General features: G+C 39.8%; 1 long non-coding RNA gene across 1 annotated transcript in view; it reads left to right on the plus strand.

Annotated features, from left to right (window-relative positions):
• The first annotated feature begins 3,151 nt into the window (after nucleotides 1–3,151).
• The window catches only part of LOC141570423 (uncharacterized), a 121,415-nt gene continuing 111,326 nt past the window's right edge, over nucleotides 3,152–13,240 (plus strand). The window contains exon 1 of the long non-coding RNA XR_012494429.1: nucleotides 3,152–3,315. This is a non-coding gene — a long non-coding RNA (uncharacterized LOC141570423). The remainder of the gene's footprint in view (nucleotides 3,316–13,240) is intronic.

Below are 13,240 nucleotides of genomic sequence, written 5' to 3' on the forward strand. Positions count from 1 at the left end.
TTCACAGATGGGAATAGATGATGTTGGACAACTAGAATGTAGTGTGAAAACTCATTTGAAGAAAATTTCTTGTGGCATCTCAGCTGGAGAACACTTTTATCAAAAGGATGGTTATTGCCTGCCTGGTGGTGATTTTTTATTTTCTGCATCATTCTATTTGAAATCATGACAATTTGACCAGAGGATATTTTCTTCTACTTTCCTTCCACTATCCATTTGGGATAGTACCTTCTCCCCAAACATTTTAGGGTGTCAAAATATATTAAAGTGATATGTATTTTTTCCTTAAATATTACCAAACCAATCCCTATAAAAACAGAAAAAGGATAAAATGTAGATCTGAATTTATTTTTGTTCAATTTATTTTCTGTTTTCTTAACCTTCTTGGAATGAGTAGATTATCGTAAAAATGATAATGTAGATTATCGTAAAATTCTCTAGAGGGCCAAAATCTGTGTTCTGGGAAAAATGACCCCTCTTAAATTGCTTAGTAGTCTGTAGTGGACATTAATTTATTTTTGGTGCCCAGCATCTATTCACCCTTTGTGGTATCACCTCTTCCCCGTGTTCAGATAACATTGTTAAATGAAGCTGACCTCACTGCCACATCCAGGGGTGGAGTACATGACCCAGGATTAAGCCAGGGTGCACATAGCATTCTCCTGCTTATAATTATTGGTTTGAGATTGGCATGTGACCCTAGAGAGCCAATGAGATTGTTGAGAGAGAAACATGCACAGCTTTGCACTTGAACCAGAAAGGAAATGAGCTGTGGCCAGTCACAAAGGGAAAGCCCATTTGAGTATGAACAAACACAGAAGATGAAACATGATAGGAAACAGAAAACGTTTGACTATATCCAGAGAAGATTTAGATAATTGGACAGAGTTTGAGGATAAATTAGTGAAGATAAATGTGGGTACAATAGTGCCCCCCAAAAGATATATTGAAACTCTTGGTACCTGAGAATGTGATCTTATTTGGAAATAAGGTTTTTGCAGATTAATTAATACGCATGTTAAGGTGAGGTCATATAGGAGTCGGGTTGTCCCTTAATCCAAGATGATTGATGTCCTGATAAGAGGAAAAGAGATACAGAGAGACATACAAAGTGAGGAGAATGCCATGGGAGGACATAGGCATACACAGGAAAAGAGGCCATGTGGCCATCAAGGCAGAAATGTGTCTACAAGCCAAGAAATGTCAAGGATTGATGGCAAATACCAGAAGCTAGGAAGGGACAAAGAATCCTGCCCTAGAGCCTTCAGGAGAGCGTGGTCTTGCTGACATCTTGATTTCAGACTTCTAACCTCCAGAACTGTGAGACAATACATTTCTGTTGTTTAAGCCACTCATGCTGTGGCATTTTGTTATGGCAGCCCTACAGAACGCATATAGGAAGCATATAGAAAACTTGCATGTGAAAAAAAGGACTTTTTTTTTTTTAAACTCCAGGAAAAATCAAAAGTTGTTCAGGGAAGGAAAGATAAATATGTAATACCACATGGCTTAGTTGTCAAGAATTTAATAGTTATAGTACTATAAATATTGATTATTAATCTTACCAACATTATAATATACTATATACATGTGTGTATGTGTGTATGAAATCATCTTCCACAGTGCAAAGTCAATATAGGCCTAAACTGAAATATCAAGAAGTAGCCACATAAACTCATTATTTAGAAATATGGAGGTAAATAGTAAATGATTCTGTTAAAAGAGCTCAAAGCAGCTGCCTCTTGGGAGCAGGAAACAGAAGGTGGAGGCTGCTGGGACTACTGTTTTTCTGGAATGCGATTTGTAGAACTATTTGACTCTTTAGACTACATGCACGAATAGCCTTCATACAAAGAAAAAGTACTTAAAGGAAAAGAAAATTTGAACCCATGCAGCAAACTACTTGTAGAACTAAAGAATGTACTGACCTTGGACAAAGTAGGAATTGGAATAAATTTATGTTGTGGTCTAGTTATCTACAGATCTGTATCTATTTCCTGGGCAGTGGGGGAGAAGGGCATGTGGGTGGTGGTGGTAGTGGTGGTGGTGGTCAGAGTTCCTGGAGAAGCCTTCACATCTCCCTTTGCCCCAGATTCAAATCCTGCTCTTATAAAAAAATGAGAACCTCTGTTACCCTAAGTTTGTAATTATACTTTAAAACCATAAAGTTCATTTTAACAGGGTCTTTCCTTAAAACTGAAGGAGATTCTCAAGATGAACGGCATGTATGTTTCCTTGGGGGTGGGAGTTACAGGCACTTTCTTATCCCACTGGGATTCTGAGTCAGATAGGGTTATTTCCAAGTACTGAGTGTACTTTGTCTCTTACGTTGACCTTAAGGCAGATGCCCTCTAAACCATTCACTCTAACCTGTCTTGAATCCTCTTGAAGGAAAGAAGCGTCCAGCCTGCACTGCTGCTTTTCACCATTAGAGGGCAGTGGGGGCGTGAATACCTGGGAAGGAGGGGAAAGATGCTTAGCACTTGGGGAGGGGGAGGAAGTGTATCGCAGTGTTTGCGCTTAAAGCATCTAGGTGGCTAGATACTGCAGTGGTACAAATGCTGCGTTTTCTTCTAAAATTTGTGTAAATATAAAAAGGCAAGAAGCTTGATCTTAATGTATTTGCCATGGCTATCTATTTCACTACAAGCCAGAAATTTACTAGGAAAATGAAGAGAATTGCAAGAGTAAGTTTAGATTGGCACTTCCCCATTTTGCTACTTATAGAGTAGATTCGGTACATGTTCTCATAGAACACGGTGTCAGCTGGAACGGTGCTCTGCTCTCTTCCCTATTATTCTAAAATAGATGTGCTTCTCACATGCATGAATAAACCATTTACCCCTGATTTGTATCTCAGGGACAGATTTGGCTTATTAGCGCCGTTATTTGTAAACTGCTAACCTGGGTTCCCTGCGCTGTTGTAATGCTGTCTTGATGGGTTGCTGTGAAAATGTGAAGATGTATGTCAGGCAGGAAAAATTATGTAAAAATGATGTGGGTATAGAAAATGGGATCGACAAAATGTAATAAACTCTTCCTGGGCTGAAGAGCAGAGCTGCATATGTAATGAAGTACTTTAGGATTACGTCACCTTTTATATAACATCTGGCAGTGACTTTTATTTCAGAGCTAATTTGAAGAAGCCAGGCGCTTTTCTTTTCCCCTCCCTGAGACTGCCTTTATCTGAAAGAAAGAACTGTTACATTTTGCATGCAAAGAAAGTCTGAGTGGCTAGATTACTCCCTTAGGGTAATGGAAAAAGGAAAGAGAAATTGAAAAAGGTCAGGTGAACACAGCGGAAGGAATGAAAAGGTATGTGTGATTCTTAGTGAAATTGGACCCATCTAAGCAGCCAGACAGGTAACCTGGGTGGCTTTACCCCTCCCTCTTCTCTTCCCTGCCTCTATGGACCTGACCCAACAATGTTCTGGAGAGAGTTTTTCTTTAAATACTTTGTCTGGAGTGAGAGATTGAGCAAATTATTGAGATAATTTAGAAAAATTCTAAAATTTCTTCCTTTGGCTTTTGAGAAAAAAGCTTTCCCTTAAATTAACACCTTTCTCTCCCAATAGTATCCAGATTTTTTGATCTATCAGATGGTCAACTCACCATTTTAATTCGTCTATATAGACACTGGGGGAGAGATCGTCAATGACATTGGATGGGACTTCACTTTGAAGCCAGGAACTGGGAGGGAGAAGACCCTTTTTATACCGCCCCTTTTCCCTGTGATAACTTCTCAGCTACATGCTGGACCTTGCTAATCCATGTTTGCCAGCCTCATCATGTTATTTTTAAATATTCCATTCTTGCCTCAACCCTGGAAATGACTTTTTCAGAATTTCAAGGCCATGTCTACAATTCAGAAGAGGCAGTGTCTTACTTTCCTCCCTAATATGTTCCCAATAATGTCTTTGAAAGTTAGTTGGAAGTTTGAAAGTTGAACAATGGATTTGCATGTTGTAAGGAAGAATTTGTTCTCAGGGAGCTAAAGTATATGATATCTCTAATTATGGTTTATGACAGCGCCACCTCCCTCAGGCCTTGCAACCCTGTGGGTAGATGAGAAGAGGCACATGGACGTGAGTGGGTGACAACTGCCAGTCATTGTGGGCTGGGGAAATTGATTTAGGAATCTCTCTTTCCAAGACTTGCTCTCCTTCCCTCAGCCCAGCCTGAAAGGGCAAGGGCTGGAGTAAGAGGGTCTGGTTCTTATCCCACCTCCAAGAATAACCACATGTGACCCCCATGAGGTGGTGGACATGGGGTTGGTGGACATGGGTTTGGTGGAACATTGGAGTGGATGGGGCTGGTCACAGGACAACCTCAGGGATGGTGGTCCTGTGTGAGCTGCCAAACTCCAGGCTCTGTAGTTCATGATTCTTAGAGTCCTCAGTGGCAGGGGGTGGCCCTTCTCTTGGCCATGTAGAGTTATCTCTAGCACAGTGGGGGAGGAGGTGATGGGGAAAGAGATGCTTCTCTTGTGTGTTAACTTGGAGCTGACACTTTCTCCTGTAGTCATGGCTGCCTGGCATGTGGTAGTCCTATCACTAGTCTAAGCAGTTGAGGAAATACTGAATTTTGAGTATGAAAGTTTTGAAGATGTCCAAGTCTAGTACAGGCGTACCTTGGAGACATTGTGGGTTTGGTTCCAGACCACCACGATACAGTGAGTATTGCAATAAAGTGAGTCGTAATCTTTTTGCTGTTGGAGGGTCTTGCCTGCAGTTTGTAAAACGTGCAACATCTATGAAGCGCAAAAAAAGCGAAGCACAATAAAGCAAGATATGTCTTTAGTTGCTAGTGTGATATTTTGGTTTTGTATTGCTGTATAACATACTACCCCAAAACTTACTGTCTTAAAACAACATTTAATTATATTTCATAATTTTGTGGGTCAGGAATTTGGGCAGTGCTTGGCCGGGTGATTCTTCTCCACATGGCATTGAGCGGGGTCACTTGGCACTCTTCAGTTGGTGGCTGGTGTGGGCTGAAGGTCCAAGATGATTTCACCCACATGCCTGCTGTCTTGACAGAAATCGCTTTGGATCCTTTTGCCCCTGCATTAGTCCTAAGGCATCTCCACATGCTGTCTTTGGAGGGCAGTTGGATTTTTACATAGTGCCTTGTTTAGGACTCAATGAGAACAAGGAGGAAGCTGCCAGTTCTCTCGGAGGCTGGACTCGGAATTGGCATAGCACCAGTTCTGCCATAGTCCATTGGTCAAAGTAGAGGGCAGCCCAAAGTCAAGGAGGATGGAAATAGATCCCATCTCCTAAGAAGAGGAGTGTCAAAGAATTTGTGGCCATTTTCGATCAATCACATGTGGGTTGCATAAATGTAAACTGTGTGGAAGTGAAGCAACAAAGAGGATATGAGGGGGAGAGACGTTCCTTTGACTTTGCTTCCTAACTAGGAATCACAGTTTTCCCAAGGGAAATGGGTTCATTAGGAGGAATAAGCTCATCGTTTCTGCTCTTGCCTGAGGAAAAGGTACTTCTGCTTAACCAGGGCAGCACTGAGGTTCCTGTCCCCTTTTGTGCTTTTGGTTCAAAATAAAACTCTTGTTAAAGTGCTTAGGAACACTAATGGTAGGTGCACTGGAAAAACAGAAGTGGATAATGTCTGAAGGACACTTTGGAGATGATATTGGCAAGTTTCCAAAGGAAGAATTGGGGACATTTCTCATTTTCTCCAGTGTCACACAGCTGTGCCAATGACTAAACAAGCAATGGATTATTCAGGTTTTGAAAACTTGTCGGATTTTTCTTTTGATGTAGAGCACAGGAGCGGAAAGAGAGAGAATTGTTTTTTCAGTCTAATTTAACTACATGTAATTTCTTTTGTCTATAAGTTCAATACAAGATCCCAGCAAAAGCTTTAGTAAAAATGGTAGCAATAGTATGTTTCTCATTATTGTAGATGTGACACAGTACTGGCAGTGGCATGAGGTCCCCTTGCAGACATTCGTTTAGTTTAACTAATTAGTTTTTGAAGCATAATATGTGCACATAGTACAAATTTTAAGGGAACAAAGGATGTAGAATAAAAATCTCCCCCATAGTCCTATCCCCAAGTCCCCACCTTGGGGTAATTGCTGTCTTTTTTGTATATACTTCCAGACAAATTCTATGCATATACAAATCCCTCCAAACACATGTGTGTGTGAGTGTGTATATGGGTGTTTGTAATTATAGGATATATAATTAAATATCCTTTCTCTCCACAAATAGGAGCAGGCTGTATACTGTTTTTCACTTTGCTTTTTTCATGAAACCAATATATTGGTTAGTATTCCATATATTAATAGATACGGATGAATTTCTAAGAGCTACATAATATTCTGTTGCATGGATGTAGTATCATCCCCCCTCTGCCTTTTTTAAAAAAACAGTCTCTTGTTGATGGATATTTAGGTTGTTGCCAATCTTTTGCTATTATAAACAACATTGCAACGAATAGTCTTGGGCATGCAATCATATTTGTGCATCTGTGAAACTATGTGTAGAAATGGAATTGTGGGGTTGAGAGGTATGAACACTGCAATTTTGATGTCAATTCCCAAATGATCCTCCACAGAGCTTCTATTAGTTTACATTCCTCCTCCCTGCTTTCGTTTTAGATTTGGGGGATTGTCAGTGGAATTTGTCCTGAGGAGATCACTGGTGAAGAAAAAAGCTGTAAGACTGAACAAGGAAGGACGGACGTTTGTGTTTTTATATCAGACTAGCTTTGTGACACTTCTAAGTAGTTTGCGAAATATTTTAGCAAAATAGACCAAGTGTCAGACAGGCAGGCCTCTGTTAGGACGCCTGCCACATGGAGGAATGAGAAGATTGGATGCAGAGTGATAAGAATGTTTCCAGTCTGACATCGCCAGAACTCACTGTGGGATCTTGATTAAACCAATTATCCTTTCTTTGACCTCAGTTTTCTTATTTGTCAAATGAGTATTTGGAGTAAATGATCTCAGAACAATCCTTGGATCCAAAATTATTTGATTCTATGAAACTCCCTTCACTTTTTATAACATAGTAAAATCTTCCGTGCAGGAACAGCTACGTAATTTGCAAGACCCCTTGCAAAATAAAAATGTAGGGCCCCCATTCAAAAATTATTAAGAATGTCAAGATAGCCACAGTAGGGTATTAAGTGAAGTGTGGGCCCTTTTAAGTGCAGGGACCCTTTGCAACTGCACAGGGCATAAACCTATGAAACTTGTCCTGCCCCTATAAGGATTAGTGCTTCCAAACAGTTTATTTCTACTTAAGTATTTGGTGGCAATTTGATACAGACATGTACTTGTGACACCTACCATTCTTTTCTAAGGAAAGCTGCTTTTGTCCACAGCCCCTTGCTAAGGAAGCTGCCCTAAACTGTACCTTGTGCCGTGCACACCTGCTGATTGGACCAGAGGTAGACACCTGACTCAAGGGCAGTCAGTTCATAGGCTGCTGAGTAGTTTGTAGAGGGGCCTGACGGGAAAACTCTGACCAACGTGAGTTATGTAATTACACTTGGAAATCAGACTCTTTTTGGAATTTGAACTGAGAAATATGGAGAGGATCAGCCAGCTGGATTCGGGTTTAAGGAATGATGGGATTGGAGCTTAGGGGATGGTGGGATTGGGGTTTAGGGGATGGTGAGAGATGGGGTGGATAGGTAGAGAAAAGGAGAAGCCACACATTATCCTGTGTAACTGAATAGTGAACCCTTGTTACTTGAGGTGGCCTAAGTGAAATTATTTCTGTTCTTTGCAACCCAAGAGCATAATTAACACAGTGTTATGCTAGAGCATAGCTTCAGCCTGTTATTGCTTAAGCCATCTAGGGAGTGTGGATTAAGAACAATTAGAAGTATGGAAATAGAAAAATAGCTCCAAAACTTTGTTTTCTCCTTCGTCTGCCAGCTACCGCATTGGAATCAGCTGGTGAGTAGCCTGTGGTGGCCAGCTGAAGGGGGATCTGAGCTCACTGGGTGCCCCCTGCTGTATTTTTCCTGCTTCAGTTAGTATTCACGTCATAGTCAATCTTACATATCCCTAGGACTGTGTTTTTTTTTTTTTTTTTTTAACTTCTCCTAAGTTATTCTTGACATCTTGTTCTACTTCCAGTGGAGTAGCCCGAGGAAAAATGTAGCTGTCAATTGTGCGAAAAGACATGCATTTTCTTCATATATATCTTTTTCCTTTATTTTGGACTGGGCTAATGGATCCCTGGAGTCTGCAGCAGGCTGAGTCAGGAGCTGCACTAAATAACCTCTCCAGACCTTTCACAGGTGAGCCATGCTAAGGAAAGGATTCCAATATAGTCATTTTCCAACCCCTTGTTATAGAATGTCTATATAATCATTTGATGCTTTTCCCATTACTTCATGGTTCAATAGAGGCTGAGTTTGTTGGTCTCCAGATGAATACACAACTAATTTGGTTAGGACTGTCATATAATTTATCATTGACAGTAATTTGCTTTCTAGGATGCATTAAAATCCGTGGTGTGTGGGCACATTGCTTACAATAACACGTACTGCACAGAGTGGCCTATTTAAATGAGGCATGCATAGAGCTGCATTCTGCAAAATGGACCCCAATTCATAGGAATCAGTCTATAGTCCCACCATACATGAGATGGAACTCAGAGGGCTCATCTTCCTCACAGGTGCCTCTTAGCAGGGCACAGGTTAGCTATGTTTAGGGGAGTAGACTAGAAAAACCAATCATCCAGTTGGCATTAAATGTGGAGATAGGGTCCTTTCTATTTGCCTTTACGTTAATGTACTGTCTCCAAGGTCCTGCCCTAAAAAGGCCCAGGTCCAGCAGGGGAAACAGGTAAAAAGCCTAGAGTTCTATGTTCTTTCTTGCCTGGGCCATCAGCTGCACTTGGCCACACCCAGTGGATCTTTCAGAGAACGCTGAACATCAGGGCAGGGGCTGGCTGGGGGGACTATTATGGGATTGTGCTAGAGCCATGGGTAGGCATCGGTTTTATACATACGGAAGGGAAAAATGAACCTGATATTTCCAGGTTCAGAGTTTGCTGTTAATTCCCGAAAGCTAAGGCTTTCCATATCTGTTTTCTCCTCATAAATGGAGATGCTAAACGTTGATGTTACCCTTAATGCTGAGACATAAACCCCATATGTAGTATTGTAATACATTTTGTTTACAGGAAATATATCTAGGTTTTTGAAAATAATACAGATTTAAACCAGATTTTCTTAGTAGAAGTATTAATATTTGTGGAAATCTGGCTGCTTGAAAAGAAGCTCAGGAAGGTTATCTATCTATCTATCTATCTATCTATCTATCTACATTAAAAAATTTTATTAAGAGGCCACAGTTTTAACAGAATAGTGGATGAGGAGGACCAAAAGGATGACATTTATTTAGGCATTTAAAGCTTGTCGGTAAAATGTCTCTCCAGAGTCATAAACTCAACCAGGTAATTGAAGGTGGGAGGGAAAGAACTCTGATGGATTAGAATGTGATTATCTTGAGGAAATCCAGAGGGGAAATTAATAGTTTATTCCTGGGATGCAGAGGAATTAATGGAAGATTACCACAGTGATCTCTACTAGAAGCAATTTACTTTATTTTATCATTTCTATTTCCCATTTGGTTATGAGAACATTCTCATCAACTTACATATTTCACAGCCCACACGCTAAGTTCTGAAAGCAGTGTCATTTAACTTACAGCTGAATATAGACCTGTCATTGAACACTACCCATTTATACAGAATCATGGTTTCCTCTGCAAAATCCTCAAAGAGAACAAAATAAATGGCATAAACAGAACATAGGGTCAGTGTATCCTGTTTCTATATGATACTGCCATGACTTTGCAGTTGATGAGTAATGCTGCTCCCTGCCCCGATGAAGCAAGGCTGGTGATGGCTGCCCATAGGAAGTTGCAGGCTCTGGATGTGGATTAGGAAAGAGCATACAATTTGTAGATTAAATGAAGCATTAGTGAACAGTAGAAATTAAGTAAAATTGTGAGACCTTCTAGAGGCCAGAAAGAATGAGGGTTTTGGGCAATATGATGGAACATTTTTCTTAAAAATTTGCCCCACTCCCATTTATCCTTGTTCAAACAATCTAACAGAATATGTATAATACAAAAGGTAAACATTCCATCTTCTCATCTCTCCTGAATTTTATTTCCCTTCCCAGAGGTAACAAGAGTTTATTATTTTCCTTATGTGTAAACCTTTCATACCCAATATATGTATATGTTCAGTGTGTAGATTTTTTTAAAGTAAATGGGATGGTATTGTCTTGTCATTTAGCAATATGTCTTAGAAACTACGTATAAATAGATCAACTGCAGTCTTTTAAATTGTAGTGCAGTTCTCCTTTAGATGAATATTAGGCTTCTCTACTATAAACAGTACTGCAGCGAATATCTTTGTTTCTGCTTCTTTGTGCACAGGTGCAAACACTTCTCTACAATAGAGGTTTACTGGTGGAATTTCTGGGTAGAACTGTATGTATTTACAATATTGACAGATGTTGCCAAATTACCTTCCTAAAAGAATGCTGATTTTTACTCCCACCACCAGTGTATGAGGGTATCCATTTTTCCCATATCCTTGACAATTCTGGATATTATCAGTCATGTTAATTTTTGCTGATGTGGTAGATGAAAAATAATGACTTAGTTGTTTTAATTTATATTTCCTTGATTAGTAAAACTAGAGCATTTTTTCCTGTACTGTTTGACGAATGAATTTGCTCTGTAAAATGTCTGTTCTTGTCCACTGCACATTTTTTTCTATTGTGTTTGTTATTTTATTGACTTACAGTCACTACTTATGTATTTTCTGGATATAAATGACTTGGATTTTATATATTTCACATATTTTATATACTTTGATATTTGTCTTTTTTCTTCATCCATGGTGTCTCATTTTGTCCAGAAGTTTATGTTGTTGAATCTGTCAGGCCTATCCTTTATGGCTTAATGATTTTATATCTACTCCAAGATTATAAAAATATTTTTCCTAATACTTTGTAGTTTAAAAAATTATTTGGCCCTTTAATGACTCTGATATATAGTTTTGTATAATGTGTGAGGTAGAAAGTTTCCTTTTTTTGTGTGGAACAAATTCTCATTCCAGACACCCCCACCTCTGATCCATCCCACACGTTTCTCTGTGACATCTTGGGTTTATGGATCCTCAGGATGTCTGTAGAGCGATCCCCTGAAATTGTATGCATGATTTTGTGTGATTTTGTGTATGGGTGCATTTTTTTCCTGTGTAGAGAGTCTTTAATTTTCATCAGTTTCGCCAAAAAGGATGCATGGGCCAACAAAGATGTTGGACCCAGTGTTACAGTCTTTCTCCTCCTGCCATTGGGAAGTCCCAGAGAGCAGCGTTGTGTCTATATCCCTTTCCAAACTACCCCCTTTCATTTAAAAAATGTTTCTCATTAAGTATCAGTAGCACTTTCCAATTAATTAATTCAACAAATGGTAAATGAGCACCTGCTACATTGGACATGGTACAGCAAAGCTCACTAAGACCTAGCGGCTGCCCTCAACTGGCTGATAATCTAGTTGGGGAGACAGACAAATAACTCTTAGTATATTAGAATACAGTATGGTAAGTATTAGCATAACGCTAGGCATGGAGTGCTGTGAAAGTGTATAGGAGAAAGCAAGTCCTAGCTTTTTTTTTTTTTTGGCTTTTGGTATGTGAGTCATTTCATAAAGATAATTCTGGCATCAGTTTGGAGAATAAAGAGAAAACAAAGAGACCAGTTAGGAAGCTGATCTACGTTTCTATGGTGGAGAAATGAGAGAAGCATGAGGAATGGAACTGAGACTGTGTCAGCAGAGAGGGAATGAGTATGAAAGATTCTGGGCATTCTAAGAAGGTAAAATAGGTTGGAATTATTTGTTGATGCACTAATATGGGGCCTAGGAGGGAATGAGAAGTCAGGAATAATTGCCGGAATTTTGGTTTGGGTGATGGGTTGGTTGGTGGAGTCATCGCTGAACTAGGAGATTTAGACTGACTACCCGTTTTAAAGGAAAAGTTAAGTTTTGTACATTTGCAATACTGCATATTGTTATAGAGGCAGTAATGACCGTGATCACCCTAAGTGAGGGTACAGACAGAGCAGGGATGAGGAGAGTACCAATGTTTTAGGGGCTTGTGGAGAAATGGGAATTTTATAAGGTTGTGAAAGAGAGATGAGAAAAACTAAGAGAAAATATCACAATCCACATGGGAGGAGAGAGTTTCAAGGAGGAAGTGGTCGATAGGGTGAAATACTGCAGAGAAATCAAGTGAGACGAAGATGGAAAAGGGCCCACTGAGTAAGCAATATGGAGATCCTTGCTGACCTTCCCAGAGCACTTTCAGGGGAGCAATAGGAGTAGATGCTAGTGGGGGACAAGATGTGATGGTGATGAATGGGGTTGAAGAGTGGATGGAAGGTGAGGTGGCAAAGGCAGCACATGAAGACATGTCTTGCCCAGAGCTTTGCTTTGAAGGTTTGATGGTAGCTGGAGAGGTATGTGGAAGACTGCGACTTACTTCTTACGGAGTGATGTTGTAAGGCTATTACTGAAGCTCTATGGAAGTTAACCCCAGAGCTAATGAATTCAGTTATCTGGTGGACATGTTTTATTATTGAAGGGTTTGATAGCTAATTTGGTATTTTCTTTGACATACGTTCAGGATGTTACAAAATATTTAACAGCCAAGATGCACTGGTCACGGACCAGATAAAATAGCAGCTATAACCTATCAGAACAGATGCTGGGCTATAAACAATTGGTAGGGCTGTACCAGTGACTAACTGTCCTGTTCCTATGGACTGTCTGGTTATTTGCATGGATGCCATTCTCAGAAATACCTTGATTAAAGGGACTGATTCTCAAGATTGGATTAGTAGGACTTCTAGGTCTCCCAAAGGACCAGATCGCAGAAGTTATAACTAACATTGCAATATGTATGCAAACTCTCCTGCTAAATTTGATTGAAGGCCACGTTTGTAATCAAGAGCCTTGGGGGCAAAAAGGACAGAAAAGCGGACAAGAACACTGAAAAATTGTGTTTTTTCCCACCCCCTAAAAACTAAGATTAATAGTAGGTGACAAATTGCGGAGGAAGAACAAAATGAATGTAACACATTCCAAGGAAGAATTATAAAGAGAGATTTTCATTTCAAATGGTAATTTTATTTTGAGCTGTAAGGTTAGGAACAAAATGGATTTTTCTGTAGT

This window comes from Rhinolophus sinicus, linkage group LG03 (assembly GCF_036562045.2).
Source record: "Rhinolophus sinicus isolate RSC01 linkage group LG03, ASM3656204v1, whole genome shotgun sequence".
In the NCBI taxonomy this organism is placed as follows: Eukaryota; Metazoa; Chordata; class Mammalia; order Chiroptera; family Rhinolophidae; genus Rhinolophus; species Rhinolophus sinicus.